This window comes from Cuculus canorus, chromosome 2 (genome assembly GCF_017976375.1).
Source record: "Cuculus canorus isolate bCucCan1 chromosome 2, bCucCan1.pri, whole genome shotgun sequence".
Classification (NCBI taxonomy): Eukaryota; Metazoa; Chordata; class Aves; order Cuculiformes; family Cuculidae; genus Cuculus; species Cuculus canorus.
Genome location: NC_071402.1, coordinates 27,911,038 through 27,926,551, shown reverse-complemented (window position 1 = coordinate 27,926,551; position 15,514 = coordinate 27,911,038). Strand labels below are relative to the sequence as shown.

General features: G+C 37.6%; 1 long non-coding RNA gene across 1 annotated transcript; it reads right to left on the bottom strand.

Moving 5' to 3' along the window:
* Nucleotides 1–1,975: 1,975 nt before the first annotated feature.
* On the bottom strand, nucleotides 1,976–11,867 carry LOC128851319 (uncharacterized). The gene is made up of 3 exons (XR_008448657.1): nucleotides 11,305–11,867; nucleotides 5,820–5,983; nucleotides 1,976–4,569 (listed from the first exon to the last, which is right to left on the bottom strand). It is a non-coding gene; the product is annotated as an uncharacterized LOC128851319 (long non-coding RNA).
* Between the last annotated feature and the right edge of the window lie 3,647 nt (nucleotides 11,868–15,514).

The following is a 15,514-nucleotide window of genomic DNA, read 5'->3' as shown; positions in this document are numbered from 1 at the left end:
GTATTCACTTTATTTGACATTAAGTTTAAGTTGATAGCCATCCAGTCAAACACATCCATGCGTGGATGTCTATCTACATGTATGAATATCCTAACTCATCTTGTGGACTATTTTTCTGAATTGCACACAGTGTGAAACAATGTACAAAACAACCTACAAAGCTTTGCAGGTTGGAGTTTTGGATGTAAGCTTAAAGCCAAATTAGTTGTTTTATTTATATTACTTTCCCACTGGATTACATTCCGGGCTGACTAAGTTATTCTTCCTAGTCTTTCCCAAGAAATGTGGGTACATGCATAATTAACAAGACCTTCAAAGGCACAGTCACCCATGACAAGAACTATCCTGGAGTTCTGTAGAGTACATCTGTCCTGCACATCCCTGTCATGACAACATCCCACAATATGCTTCTGGATCCAACCATTCATTCAGTAACATAGAGATACTTTTGGATCACACTCACAACACGCCAAACAGATTCTATAAACCCATCTAATAGACACTATGTAGTTTGCACTACTTTCACATTTAGGTTTTTTGCAAACTGAAAAACCAAATGTTTTTGTGCACTAAAATGAGTGCATGTATGTTAACCTGTTTTAAAACTGAAAAAAATGGTGATTAATGAGGATTTGATTATTTGATTTAATTTGATTTAATAATTCTAAAATTCTTTAAAAGAAGGGATTAGAATACCACAAAACTGAAAATAAGTTATCAGGAAGGAAAAAAAAAAAAGCAAAAATAATTGGCTAAAATAAGTATTTTAATTAACACAGAAGAAATATATCAGATACAAGAACATACACACTACATAAAGGGCTTATTACATATTGAAAATGCATCTAAGAGTAAACATTATTTTAAATTATATAGAAAATTACATAACTAAACCAAATAATATATTAATGAAGAACCAGAGTGATCAGTTCAAGTCTTGCGTTCCACATAGGCTCATTTAATACAATATAAAGATAAACACGAATAAAACAGTACAATGCTCATCAAGACAAAAGAAACATTAAAATTATGATAATTAAATAAAATAGGCAACTACGAGTAAGAAGTCTAAAATAATAGCTGATCTTTCTAAATTTAATTTTTTTTTATACAACGAATTTCAGTAAGATCATTATTTCCTCAGTCAAAATTCCACCAAGAAAGTTTATAGGTCATTTTGTCAGAGTTAGTGACTATAATTTTATGATGCCATCAGATATAATAGGTCAATCTTATTTTACTGGACTTTGTACACTTTGTCTCTGTCAAAATAGTACATCTATGATTCAAAGGTTACCTTCTTACTTAGAATATGTATGTAACACCAAACTGTGTGGTTTCAATCCTGCCCAAGTTGCCTTAAGCAGCCAGATACTGTGAGATACCATTTGTCAAGAATAAAATACTAAAATCACAAAGGTTTTTGTCCTCAGAAACAATAACACGGGCTTAACTGAATAAAAATATTTGTCAGGCTAAGCATTCACAAGTTTGCACAGGTGATGAGTCATATAAAATTGGTGCTCCGCTACTTGATTCTTGAACACAACAAACTATGTGAGTTTGCACAGCCAGATTGGGGTACATGGGACTACCAGTTTACACTCTGTGTCATATGATTCTTTTTATAAATCATTATTTATAAAAACATAAACAAACAAAGCTTCAGTCATAGTTATGTGTAATTCTTGCAACTTCCCTGCTGCACAAGCCTTTCAAAATATACCCAGAAAAGAAAATAAGAATTTTAAATGAGCTGAAAAATTACATCCTAGAACTTACTGCAGCCTGATATGAACTTTCACTGAATGGTACTGATTATCTATTTCAGTGGGAGACTTTGAAGGGGATAAGAAAACAGGATATGAAATGAAGTATGGAGTAAATACATATTTTAAACACAAAGAGAAAGTTACTTTGGCATTTCAGACTAACAATACCTTCCATATCACTAAAAATATTCTTCCCCATATAAATGGTAATAAAACCAAACAGTCACAAGCCCCTTTGGATTTCCTTGTGGATAAATTGACATTCAGAACTAGTGCTAACCAAACCAAGGATGGCTTGTCAAGAAAAAAGCATTTGATATTTTAGTCTTCCAGTTGTTGGCAGTGGAAATCACAAATTTCCAAGCTCATAATACTATGCCTTTTATCCAAAGACCTTGATGGGCTTCATAAACTTTAATTAAGTTCCATAGCATGCCTACCAGTCGGGCAGAAATCACATTATTTTCAGAGAAAGCATTCCATAGCCTTCATTCCTCACACCTCTGCTCTGATTGCTTACTGCATTTTCTCCACTGTTGATATATTGTGGAAATATATGTAAGAGCAAAAGTAAAGGCCCCAGTGTACCCAACCTCTATTATTTTAACTCCTTTTGCTTTTATTTTCTTACTTTTTTTTGAAAATGCCTTACATTATCTCTTGTATTTTTAACTTCACTACCGAATTCACATATGTATACCTAATCTGTGTTTATGGCTAAGATACTTTTTTTTTCTTTTTTTTTATTAGAGAGAGTTATACCTTAGATTGCATTTTCCTCTAGAATCAACTATGGAAAACATACGTGGGGAAAGCAGAGATCCTGTATATATTTGTAAATTAATTGCTACAGGAGTTGTTTGTTTCAGAGCACAAATCCTCTTTTCCTATGTTTGTACACACGCAGAACAATATGACCACATTTTCTTTTGGGACACCTGGCACCTCACTAAGAAAAAGAGTACCATATCAGTAAGTGTTCCTTTCTCTCTTTCAGAGTGTGCCTTAGGTTTTACGATTTGTTTAAATACAAGGCTATAAAGAAAGCCATTGTATCTCCAGGACTGAGGAAGGGAGAGTGGTATATTTGTTTGCTTTTGCTAATTGCACTTGCAATTTTATTGATCCTATGATACATATGACCAAAAAACACCTTCAGCTGGAAAAGGGGGTTTAAATACAAGCCATTTAAACTGAAGTTTGATACTATATATCTATAAATGAGAAAAACACATTAACAGAATAATTAAGATCTATAAACAAATGTGGAAATATTTTGAAAAGGACACTAAATTATGGAAGCATACCTTAGCAACTCTCCTAGGTATCTGTGGTTCAGAACAACAATTAAAAAACATGACTGAAAAATAGCATATGGAGCTCGGCCAGCCAAACATAAATAAGAAGAATTTACCAAGCAGGATGAAACTTTTTAATAAATTTTAATGAAGAGTTAAAGAGAAGATTCACAAGACTGTTACTAAAACAAAGAGAGGGGAGTCACGGTGCAAAACTTAAGCTCTAAAGTCCAATTAAAAGACATTTGTGATAAACAGGTCAAAGCATTTCAGAAAAATATTAAGAGAGTATTTATTGTCCCAAATTATTTTAGTGCAGAAGATGTCAGTATTTAATATTGATGTGGAAGGCTGTGTTTGCTGACACACAATGAAAGTCTAAACAAAATCGGAACTGGTAGCATGAAGTATTTTCTGTTTTAATAGACTAAATTTTCTTAGAAATATAGTACAAATAGTACTATAACCCCAGTTAGCACAGGATCTTGCCACAGGCAGTCCTGGTGGGGAATGATCAGTATTATCAGGTTCACTTGCAGGCTAGGAGATGTCTGTATCTGTGGCTGTCTTTGATGAAGGCCCACCGTAATGAAGGGAACCAAGAAAAGGTTCTCTTTCTAACCCTTTTATGGAAGTATACACACTTAAATGTTGATTAAAGATTATCTGTAAGAATTTTTAGCTTACATGTAGTTATCAATTTATCTTCTGAGTATGTGTCTGCAGGTGTGTGTCTGTATGTTCATCCATTTGCATTATTTTTTCCTTTATGAAAACTTTATGACTAATAACTTCAAGCTATAATTGCTAAGTTTTATTTCAATAAAAGAGTTTGTCTATAAAGCTAGATATACCTATCAATCACACATAATTTTTTCATCAGGATATATTTAGCCTCAGTGACATTAAAATGTACCAGTATCTACGAAGTATAAATCGCTAGCAAAGGAGTGAATCTTTCTATGAATCTGTATTTATAAATTCCGTTACCCGCCAAGTTGACTTTATAATGGATCTCATGGCTGTCACAGAAGCTCCTTACCACCCTACTCCCTCCCTCCCCTCCGGTTCTGAATGGTGCTCCATCAAAAGTGTCACTTCGGGTTATGCAGCTTTGCTGACCAGCAGGAACTCGCTCCAGTGTTAGATCGCCGCAGTGAAATACCACCTGATTGGGATCATCACTGCAGTGAGGATGGCTGATGGGCTGAGTCTTGCTCGGTGCAAGTTAAACAGCCCCCAGCTCTTCCACTTGCAGCAGCAGCCAAATCCTGTCAGGCTAGAAACATGTCCCGTTCTTCTGCTTTTGACAGGTTCATCACAGGGATGTTGACTGCCTGCTCAGCAACTTTGCTAATGCATATGCATGAGCATGAGCGTGGCTGTGCCAGAAAGAGGAGCATAGTGCATTGGACTCCCTGTTGTGCTCAGATTGGCAGAGCTCTGTAACGGCATCGGCACAAGGCTGTGCCCCAACACCACAGACTTCCCCTCCACTGCTGCATGGAAAAACAGGAAATAAGAAAAGTGCCATTATCTCCCTTTCAGTAATACCTTCCTTCATCTCACTGCAAAAAATAAAAGGAAAAAGTATTTCCCAGTCTTTCAGGGAATTTCAGGGACAGTTCTTTAATGTCACGACATGAATGTTTCCTGCCTACAGATATTTTGTTTTACATTATATAGTTTGCAAAAATATTATTTTCTGTATGTATAACCACCTTATTTTGAAATCCTTTTACATGTAAACAGAAAAATTATGCTGATTGCATGCTGACCACAGAGCCTTAACTTAAAAATCTATGTCTCCAGGTTTCTAGGTATACACTATTTACCAACTTTGTACAGACGCAATTGACCCTCCTCAGGCAGTCTGGCTGCTGAGGAGATAGTAAGAAATCATTAATATTTTTATAATCTGCAAAATTTTAAAAACGTGCTGTCATGGTAATAACTGTTCATGTGATAGCAGCTCCTAAAATTACTCCTGAATTCATTATATAACTAGCATATACATGATTGTTAAAAGAACCATTTCATAGACCAGTACTTTTGAGGGCCGAATGGCAGTGCATTAATGTTTTTGATACTATAAAATCATTGGAAGAAAGTGTCTGTTATGAATAGAGATTTTCCTTTGCTGTGAGGGGGAATCTAACTGATTTACAGGATCAAATATTTTTTTGGTTTCTCAGAAAACCATAAAATTATGTATCATGAGCAGTGCCCCCATATTTTAGGGTTTATCTATCAAGAACGGTGAACTTTCATCTATTTCTATTATTATTGTTTTTAAAATCAGGTCAGACTTATGGTTTCCAGAAAGGTAGATTCAGCATTTAACTCAGAATAACATGTAGTCGCAATGTTCAGAGAATTCTGCTGTTTTATTGACATGCAGGATAGAGAATCCCTGGGTAAATGGGTTGAAGCAGAACAGGCCCTACTCACTGCATACCTGCTTATGCGAAGATTTCTGTAAGACAACTTCAGTGGTTATTATACAAGTTTAGTAGGGGGAGGTAGTACAAGAATAATGGAGGCAGAGCTGCAGAACACAGACATTAACGCTTGTACTCTGCTGCAATACTCAACTCTGCCTGAATTTCAAAGGGTCCTCCTTTGGCTTCTGAGTTTAAAGCATTTATCTTTTTCATGCATCTGAAGAGGCAGAGCACAGATTTTTACCGTGTGCCTCGTCAGGAAGACTTGTCTTCCAAGACACATTTTTCATCACAGTTCTTAGTACCTTTCCCATGGTGGCTGTTATTGTTTTGCAGGTCTCTGTGGCTTCCAAGCTGATCTACCAGTGATCAAGTAAGACGGAAAATGAAGAAAAAATCCCAACCCCACTCTTCAGGGTACGTTTGCTTTGGCAAAGGTAATACCGGGTTTCTCATGCAAGCTTTGGCACTAAAAGGAAGAAAAGGACAGAACCATTTTTTCCACAGCTAGATAAGGTTCCCAGATGCTCAAGCTATGCTGAAAGAGGACAGATGGTGCTGACAAGCAACTAGTCTTCAAGACTTCATGCATTTTCTGAAGAGGTCATAAAAGAAATATCTAACTCGGGGAAATGTCTATATGTCTGAAATGTCTTTAGCCTTCGTAGTCCATGCTTCTTTGGGGTTTTAGACAATCATAACTAAATGGCTCTGTCTTATAGACACTTGCTCTGCATGTCTGCAGGGTTTCACTAACATAAGTATACTGAAGGAGATTCCTTTTAATCTATTTCTCAGTCACTCTGTGCTGGCCTGAAGTTAAGAAATATAGAACATGACCCAAGTAAGGCAAATGCTGGACCCATCAGCATTCGCTTTGATTTTCCTTTCATAAAAAAAGTACTAATCGGATAGCACACTAGAAAAGAATTAACATCTAAGCAATTATTTTAAGATACTTCTCACATCTTCTAAGCACAATTATTAATAACAAATTTTGCCAAATAATTACCTAAGCTGATAATTTATCAAGCTGCTTTACCTAAAAGTCATGTGCTCTCCTCTATCACTATAAGATATACATGAAAACTCAAAACTGCAATAAAATAAACAACTCTATGAAAACACTCAAAGATCTCTTTAAATGTGCTTGTGTATGAGGGATAGTCACTAAAAATATATTGATAAGTAAAAACATCAATCTATGGATTTATAGCACAGATGGCACCTTAAATTAGTCTATATTTTATAGAGATTCTATGAAAAATACAAAATGCATATCACAAGTATATTCTGCAAGTACTTGAGGAACACGCAGAAGAAAGATATATCCCCAAGACTGTTTTAATAAAGCTGATTATGTATACAGATGTTTGAAAAGATGTCATGTTGCTTATCTGAAATGGCACACTCACGTTCTCACTAATATCAAAACACAGCTAACAAGGGTTTTTCCAAGTAAGAATTTGTATGGCAACAGTGACATCGAGTGGTCATCATTGTTAATTGCTGCTGCGTATTGCCATGCTATAATGGTAATTATAGCATGGTAATGGTAACTATAGCCCTGCTATAATGGTAATTCCAAATTATGCCATGGTAATTTCATGGTAATGCCAAAGTGTAGATTTCAAAAAGTATACAGTGCTACGTCAACGAGCAGTGCTTATACAGCAAATACAGAGGTGAATTCATTACAAATTGTGGATATGCAGTTTAAACACGCAGTCAAGCATTTTAAGCATAATCCCATGTACAACACAGCAATGCTCCTAATGTACTGACAGAAAAAGACAGAATATGAAGGCAGAGCATGTGGCACAGGATGGGCTGCACCCTTAAAAGGTTGGCATCAAACCATGCAAGCACTTACACATCAGATGTGTGACCAGCACCAAATTACGTGATTAACTTCTGCCTCCAGAAGTGCTTCCCCAACACTTGTACCTGGTGCTTGCTTTCGCCTCACTCAGCTTCTATGTTGACAGGAGACCAACTAAACTCTCTGTGCTCTTGCTCCTTGAATACTTTATACCTGTGCAAACAATATGTCTGTGCAGACCAAATGGGTGCCAGAGCCCATCCTCCAATTTGTCCTGTTTAAACTTTTTGATTTTCCAGAATGCAGGTCCTCTAGAGAGCAGTGGAGGCTTCCAACAGGCCCCTGCAGAGCCCAGATAAGGTTCTAGGGCACTCTGGGGGCTAATTTGGGCCCCTGTGGAGGACAGCAAAGGTCCCTGGGGCAAGTCTGCCATGTCAGAGCACTGCTTACGCTGGCAGCAATGGGGACTCCCCAGTGGGGCTGGTGGCTAAGTATGTCCTTGCCATGGAGAGCAGAGAGAAACAAAACAGCGAGTGGCATTGCCCAAGGGACCATCTGCACAGGTATTAGTCACGTACCAGGAAAGGATGTTTGTGGAGCACCTGAAACCCACTGCTTCCCCTGCGTACACAGCCTGGAAGCGAGCTGAATGAATGGGCTGGTCTTGACCAGGGTTTTGCAGAGCATTCCTACATCCCTTCCCCAGCATTTCACTGACTGCTTCATCACAGGCCTCTTTTTTTCTGGAAAAGAACATACCCCGGTCTACCCCTGTTGCTCTTCCCAGAAAATAAAGAGTACCCAGGATTTCCCTCTTCCTGAATCATTGCACACCATACTCCTGTGCAGCCTCTTCCCATGACCCCCGCTAAGCCTGCCAGCTTCACCTCTAGCCCTGGGGAGATGATGGAGCAACAGATGCTGAAAACAATTTCCACTTTGTCCTGTGAAGGAAGAGAAGATGATGGGGGTAGTCAGCATGGGTTTACTGTCTAAGGCAATTCTGCCTAAACCATACTACATATGAAGGTCAGCTTATTCATATCAAATGAACCTTTCAGGAGCCAGTGCTCACAGGGTGTCCCCTCCTGAGTTCCAGCTGGCCACTCATCCTGACAGACAACTACAGCTTAAGCTATACTGAGTCCTGAAATACTCTCAATTTTCTTCTGGTTTCCCAGAATTTCCACCAGCAGCAAAGCTCATTTTACCTGACCTTCAAAAGCATCCAAAACCTCAGAAGCAAGCATCTACAGCATAAAAACAAAATCTGGACTAGTGCTCCAAAAATGTGGAATGACCATGTTTTTCAATGAAGTATGGGATACTTGGACACCTGAAAATGCTGATGATTCTTTTTAATGGTCAGGCAGACACAGCCCATAAAACAGTGATTTATAGAAAAGCAATGCATGATGACATTCATAAGAGTAGAAGCCTTCAGTGAGTTCAGCATCTTCCATAAGCCAACCTGAGGCTACTGCCTTCTTGCTGCAAGCCTGTTTGAGTTGATGGTCTTACTGAAAAGAAAATTAACTGGCTAAAAATTGCATAACGAATGATCAGGACTCTGAAATATTTTCATAGACTCACAGAATGGTTTGGTTTGGAAGGAACCTTCAAGATCATCTGCTTCCAACCCCCATCCCATGGGCATGCACACCTTCCAATAGACGAGGATGCTTAAAGTTTCATCTAATATAGCCTTGAACTTCCAAGGATGGAGCATCCATAAATTCTCTCGGTAACTTGTTCCAGTGGTTCCCTACCCTCATGCTGTACAATTTCTTCCTTGTATGTAATCTAAATCTACCACCTTTCAGTTTAAAGCCATTACCCCTTATCCTTTTAAAAAGTTCCTCTGCAAATTTCTTTGAAGGCTGCTATATGGTCTTAAACCTCTAAGAGCTGGTTTTGGTAGCTGTGCATGTGGGCTGGTAAATGGGGTCCTCATTTAATATCTGTTTTACCTATACATTGCCCATTAAAGTATTTCACCTTTATTTGGGGACTAACTTTTTTAAGATCCTTTTCTGGAATCTATCAGCTCCCAAAGTGTTATATTTGTGTTGAAAATATGCCTTACGTTATTCCAGGATGGCACATGCTAATTACACATACAAACAGGAAGAGAGGGCCATGTGTTTATGCCTCAAAACTGAGGAAATCTTTAATAGGGTTGATTCATTTTGGCTTACTTTTAATTCCTCGAGACATAAGTAGTGTTGCTAAAAATCACAGACCTTCAGCAGAATACTCATCAGGAATTACTTGCCGCTGAATGAACAAGAATTAACTGCACTTAATAACAAAATTATTAAGGCTTGGATTATCAGTGATTAGGGTTCAATGTTGTAGTCAACAAACACTAGGAAGGCTTTATTTCTCTCTTTAAAAAGGAAAAAAAAAATGTTGCCGTAACAATTTTCTCACACAAGAAAAATTACATTTAATTAAACAAAAGAGTATCTATTGGAGGTGGTTCAGAATCACAAACTTTGGGCAAGATTTGATTTTGTTCAAGCCTGAAGGCTTTCAAAACTGGAGCTGAAAATTTGGGCTATTGAAAATTCAGTCTTGTACTGTACTAAATATGCTGTTTCTACAAGTCTCGGCTCCTCATTTCACTTACAGATAGGCTGCGCCTTAATTTGATTTCAAGACACACAGGTTTTGTAGAATAAACACACCTATTTTTTACCCTTATTGAAGTGTCAACACAAAACACAAACAAAAAAAAGCAAATACAAGTGTTTTAAAATTTCGAGTCCCAATCTGACCACCTGGTTCTACACATCTATTTGGCTACCTAAACGTCTCCTTGCAGTCCTGTAGTAAAGTAACGAATGTTATCCTTTACGTCATGACTAACAGCCTGACAGCTCTTTGGAGAAAACTGTAGTTACTCAAACTACAGGATAGAGCTCCAACAGATTATGTAACTTTAGGAATTGTAAATACAGACCTGGGAGATTTTTGACACTAGGTGGTGCTTTGCATCAAATCTTCCACACTTGTGTAACAGTTTAAATTTAAGATGAGGAAAAAAAAAAAAAAAGGAGAGAAAAATAATTCTTGCTTTAATGCACTGCTGGAAGTAAATTTTTCAGCTTGTTGTCAGCTGAAATAATTTTGTGCAAAACACCAAAACCATCAGCATTTTTTATTGAAAATCAAAATAAAGGTTAAAACCTGGAAGCAGGGGAAGGGAAAAGTTGAAGCAGTTGAGGAAATACCTCAGCCTAAAAAATTAACGTGGCCTAATCCTGAACATAGCGGACCCACCTGTGCTAGTAAATTCAGAGGTGGCAGGGAATGCTTCTAGATCCTGGCACTTGACCTTCTGCCAGAAGAGTGTTCTGTTAGAAAAATATTAGAATAATTCTTTTTGGCTCAGGAGAAACACCACTCTCCTAAACAATCCCCCTGTTTCAGGAGTTAGAGCTAGGAACTATTCTTAACAGACATTTCTTATGCAGATTCTCTAGTTTGGGTGGATGACAGTCATCCCATGCCAGCTTGGCCTCCTTGCTAAGAAATGTTCCAGTGCATGCTTATTAGCATGGATTCAGCACAAAGAAACCTGGACTCCATGTGGCCCCAGAGAACTGAAGACAGCACGTGGTGAGAAATGTACAAACAAGTGCCATCCTGTTGTTATGTCCAAGCAGAATCCATCAAAGTATCACCTTCTTTCCCTTCCTCCTTCCCCACTGAGCTTTTGCCTCTGCATTACTTGCACACAGAAAGCTTCAATGCATTCATGCAAAGCAGGTGACTAGGAAGAGGACTGGCATCATGAAATTGCCTATGCCCCACAGGCAAGAGGAGAAAAGAGGAAGCTCAGTGAAAGCAGCAAATAAACATCAAAATGATTCAACTGTGGGGTGGCTGTGTTAAGCTGCCAGTGTTAAGGGAAGTATTTATCTTCAAGAGAGCGACAGAGTTTATCCTGACATTATACTTACAAAGTGTCATCACCACATGGGCACCACCACAGCTGTAGCACAAGATGGAAATAAAATCCCAGGTGACTTTAAAGTATTGTACTCCCAAGCATTCCTTCCTTTCCTCCAAATGGCTAGAAAAGCTCCTGGCAGCTCTGCCACTTGATTAAGTCAGCTGGGTAGCATGGTCACGTTGCAACAGCTGGATACAAGTACTTTCATGCAGATTTCTTAATGCAAAATTGCATAAACAGTCATTTAAAATGACAGGTAATAATTTCCAAAATAATTCAGATGTTCTTGAATGGCCCAGCTGGTGTGTGGCACATGCTGAGAAGGAAGTGTTGGTTAAGGCTGGTAGGAGTCTACACAGATGCTGGTTTCCACAGTTGTTCTCTGTTGTAGTCTTCATTATCAATAGATTTGAGCAACTGTATCATCATATTTCCAGGGTGGTAGCAGGCAAAACAAGATCTCAGCCAGAATCCAAACACCTGACTGGCTTAGGGTCTTTTTTGAAAACACCAGGACTGGAAACAGTTTCTCACTGGTAAGAGCAAGCAGAATTTAAGAGTTTACTACCAAATTCCTTCATTCCTGGTGTGTAGATAGTACAAAATGTTCCGACAAAATATGCCTTTTTTTTTAAAAAAAAAAAAAAAAAAGTTTTTATAAACCAAATATCCATTTTCCTGTTATTTAAAAGCTTGGGAAATCCACTAAAAAGAAAGACAAAGGCATTGTGATTACTGAATGAAAACTGACATTTTAAAACAGGGTCCTTCATACAACTCTAAATATACAAATAAAATCCATCAAGAGTTAAGAGAAAATAATGACTTTTCCCCAAATATTTCAGAATATTTAACAGGCTCTCTGATGTTTAAGTCCAACAGACTAAAATGTAGTAAATTTGTATGAGAGCTAAATACATATATCCATGTTCTGAGTATTGCCATGCCTTTATATTGCTACATATGATCATGTAAATAGTGTTATCTAAGTCATGCATATTAGTGTATTTAAGATTAGCATTTTCCTGTCTCCAGGCTAGTCATATTCAGTAAATCTTGATAATGGATGTCAAGCATTAGCAGGAAATTATATTAGTGATCCAAACAAATGTTCACTCAATCTTTACAAGACATAGCCACTTTCTCAGTTTGATTTTAACTACTTACTACTTGCCTTTTTACCACCTTGCTAAAAAGACGGCAGCTTCCTATACAATCCTCTACAGATTTTGTGGGTAAGATAATAATTCCATTTTGCTGGGCCCATCATTTTTAATCCTGCCATAAAAACAATCCTACTTGCCTAACACCTTTAAATAGCATCAAAAAGAAGAAAGGAAAAAAGTAGTAAAAAAAAACAAAAACAAAACAAACAAAACAAGGAAGGGCCCTGACAAAGCCAAAGTAAGGCTGTAAGGCAGGACAGATGGTGACCATGACAGCCCTGGTGCCTTGGTTTGGTTGGGCTATCGGTAGCTGTCCTCTCTGAATATTGCATCGCTTTGCACAGCACAAGAAGAGGAGGCAGCTGAGGTGGGAGAATATGATGCATAAGTAGAAGTCTTTCCAGTTCTTTTCTAGATGGCTCACAGCTAGGTGATACATCCAGACTGAGATCCATCCTCAATCCCAAGTGTTTGATATAGTTGACTGGTTTGCATAGTCTTTCCATCACTGAGATCAGACAAGATCATCCAATTGCCATCCCTGATTTTCAGTGTAATTCACGCTGTTCCATCAAACTCAGATACATTTATATAAAAAGGATTAAAAAGGCCAGACCTAAGCCATACAGGCTGTACAAATTACACTTTCACAACTGAGAACAAACCAGAAAGTTATTCTGTCTAAAAAAATGGCACAGAAAGAGAAAATGCACTGAAAGGAAAGTATTTGAAACCACAACAAATTGACTTGTTTAGAGACAAAATTACCTCTCTTTGGCTAGGATCAAATTAGTTTTTAATACTGCATCATGAAACCAGAGCTTCTCTAATTATGAGCATCTTGCCTTGACAACAGAGATCCATACAACTTCCTGTGCTGTTGTGGAAACTCAGTTAATCTGGCAAATTTTAAAACCAACACAACTGGATTTGGTGTTTAATGTCCATGAAAATGAAGGCACTAAAATTCTCCTGGATGGGGGCACAAGATTGCAACAAGTTACTTCAGAAAAAAATTAGTCTTTCTATTAGAAAAGATATGCATGTAGTGTGCATATTTAAAAACTATATATGGCACTATAAAAGACTGCATGCACATCTATGCATTGGAGGCCTGTCTCTCAGGTAGCAATAATTCCACAGACACACACTTACCAGAACAAAAGAAAACAAAAACCTTTCTGTAGTTTGTGCCCTCTTCTTAATAATTATGTCAATACCAATTTACAACAGAAATCTAAAAGCTTTTTCCATCTTATGCTGCTCACCGTGAAGAATATCAGAAAGCAAATACCACTTAGTCTGGAAAATGTGTTTAATTTTTGTTTTTATTTTAGTTCATCTTTTATACTGAGATACAAGGTGTGTAAAGCATTTTATAAGCCCATGTCATCATATACTGAAGACACAATAGCTGCACTTCTGGATTTCGCAAGCTGAAACTAAGGTCATCAACATAGCTGTCACACTTTCAAAACCAGTTTCACCAAATGCTTTTTAAATTCAGGAAAGGGAATTACATTCATTACCACAGTAATCAAATAATGAGGAACACAAAAAAAAACCCAGAATTTCCTCTTTGCTGTGGACCGTTGCCAATCTCATTATCAATATGGACCTTCAGAAAATTCCCGTGTAAAGGGAAGAGCCAGGACAAAGTCTTCCTAAGAAGAATGAAAAAGTCAATGAGAGAACTCTCAGCAGTTAAAAATTCAAAGAAGAAACCAAGAGGCAGCTGTTTGCCTCATACATTGTCTAAATATTGTTTCCATTATTTTGAAACAGTATTTAACAACAGCTTTCAGGTTATCAAAAGTCTGATCTACCTGAGGGAGGCCACATGAACAGGTCTACAATCACAGTGAAGGACTTTGAAACATCTCTTGGCCTATGAAGAGTACATTTTTATTCTCATGTCCAATAGATAAAAAGCAATGTGAGAGTCATAGTTTGCTGTACCAGGTCATTTATCACCTGATATTGTGAGACAGAGGGCAAATTACAGATTACATCATCTGTTCCTTCAAATGTAGCAGCAGCACTGTCAGAAACTGCAGATTTATTTAGGGCCTAAAAAAGTTCATCGAGTAACACATTAAAAGGTGATTATCAAATTCTATCAATTGCTTTTATTAGTATACCAGGCATCTTCTCTATTGTCAACAGCACATTTTCAAATTACAGCTTAATGGCTCTGTGCTTTGCTAAAGGCCTCTGCAACCACAAGCACAGCTGCTCTGCCATGGTCTGACAGCTTTACATTGCACTGAAATGCTTTCATATTTTAGCTGCAGTCTATGCCATGTAACTTCAACAATGAAACATTAAGCCACCTGTGATGTCACTTATGCCATTTTAAAGAATACCTTTCAATTCAGCAAAAAAAGGGGAAGTTCCACAGGCAGTAATTATTTACTCTGTTTTTCCCTTTGGAAGCCCCTCTTTTTCTTGGGAACTCCAAGTCACCAGTTTATCTTTCTGGAACTTCAGTTTTGATGTGTCAACAAAACACACAGCTCACCACAGTGCTACAGCCAGAGAACTTGGATCAAATTGAACATTCCTCTTCCATTTCCACCCTTGCTGGCAAGCTTGTCTTCAAACTCTGACAAAATTCCTAAAGATCTATAGAAAGCAGCAACTCTTTGTTCCTGCTACTCACCCTGCATTCCTTTACTGTGATGAAAATGTCGACATTGCTTCCACTCAACTAGCAGAAAATGACCCACTATTGCCTTAGCTGTCCAAAACTTACCGACTTCAAGGCAAATGGACAGGCTCTTTAGAAAATAAGCAAGGCTCTAAGCCACAAAATCTCTCTACACTTTATAACAAAACAATTGTTAAATAAAGATTATCATAATACTCTTGGCACTATTACAAACCTGTCCCTTTTTATAATCAAAATAACTCCCTTGCCTTTTAAGTTGGTATACTTAGAATTACAAATATATATGAAATCAATACAACACAAAGGAACAAGATGCGCAAATAAGCTTTTGTACAGTGTCTTAAATTTTTAGTATCGTGGCATTCATAATCTCTTAATGG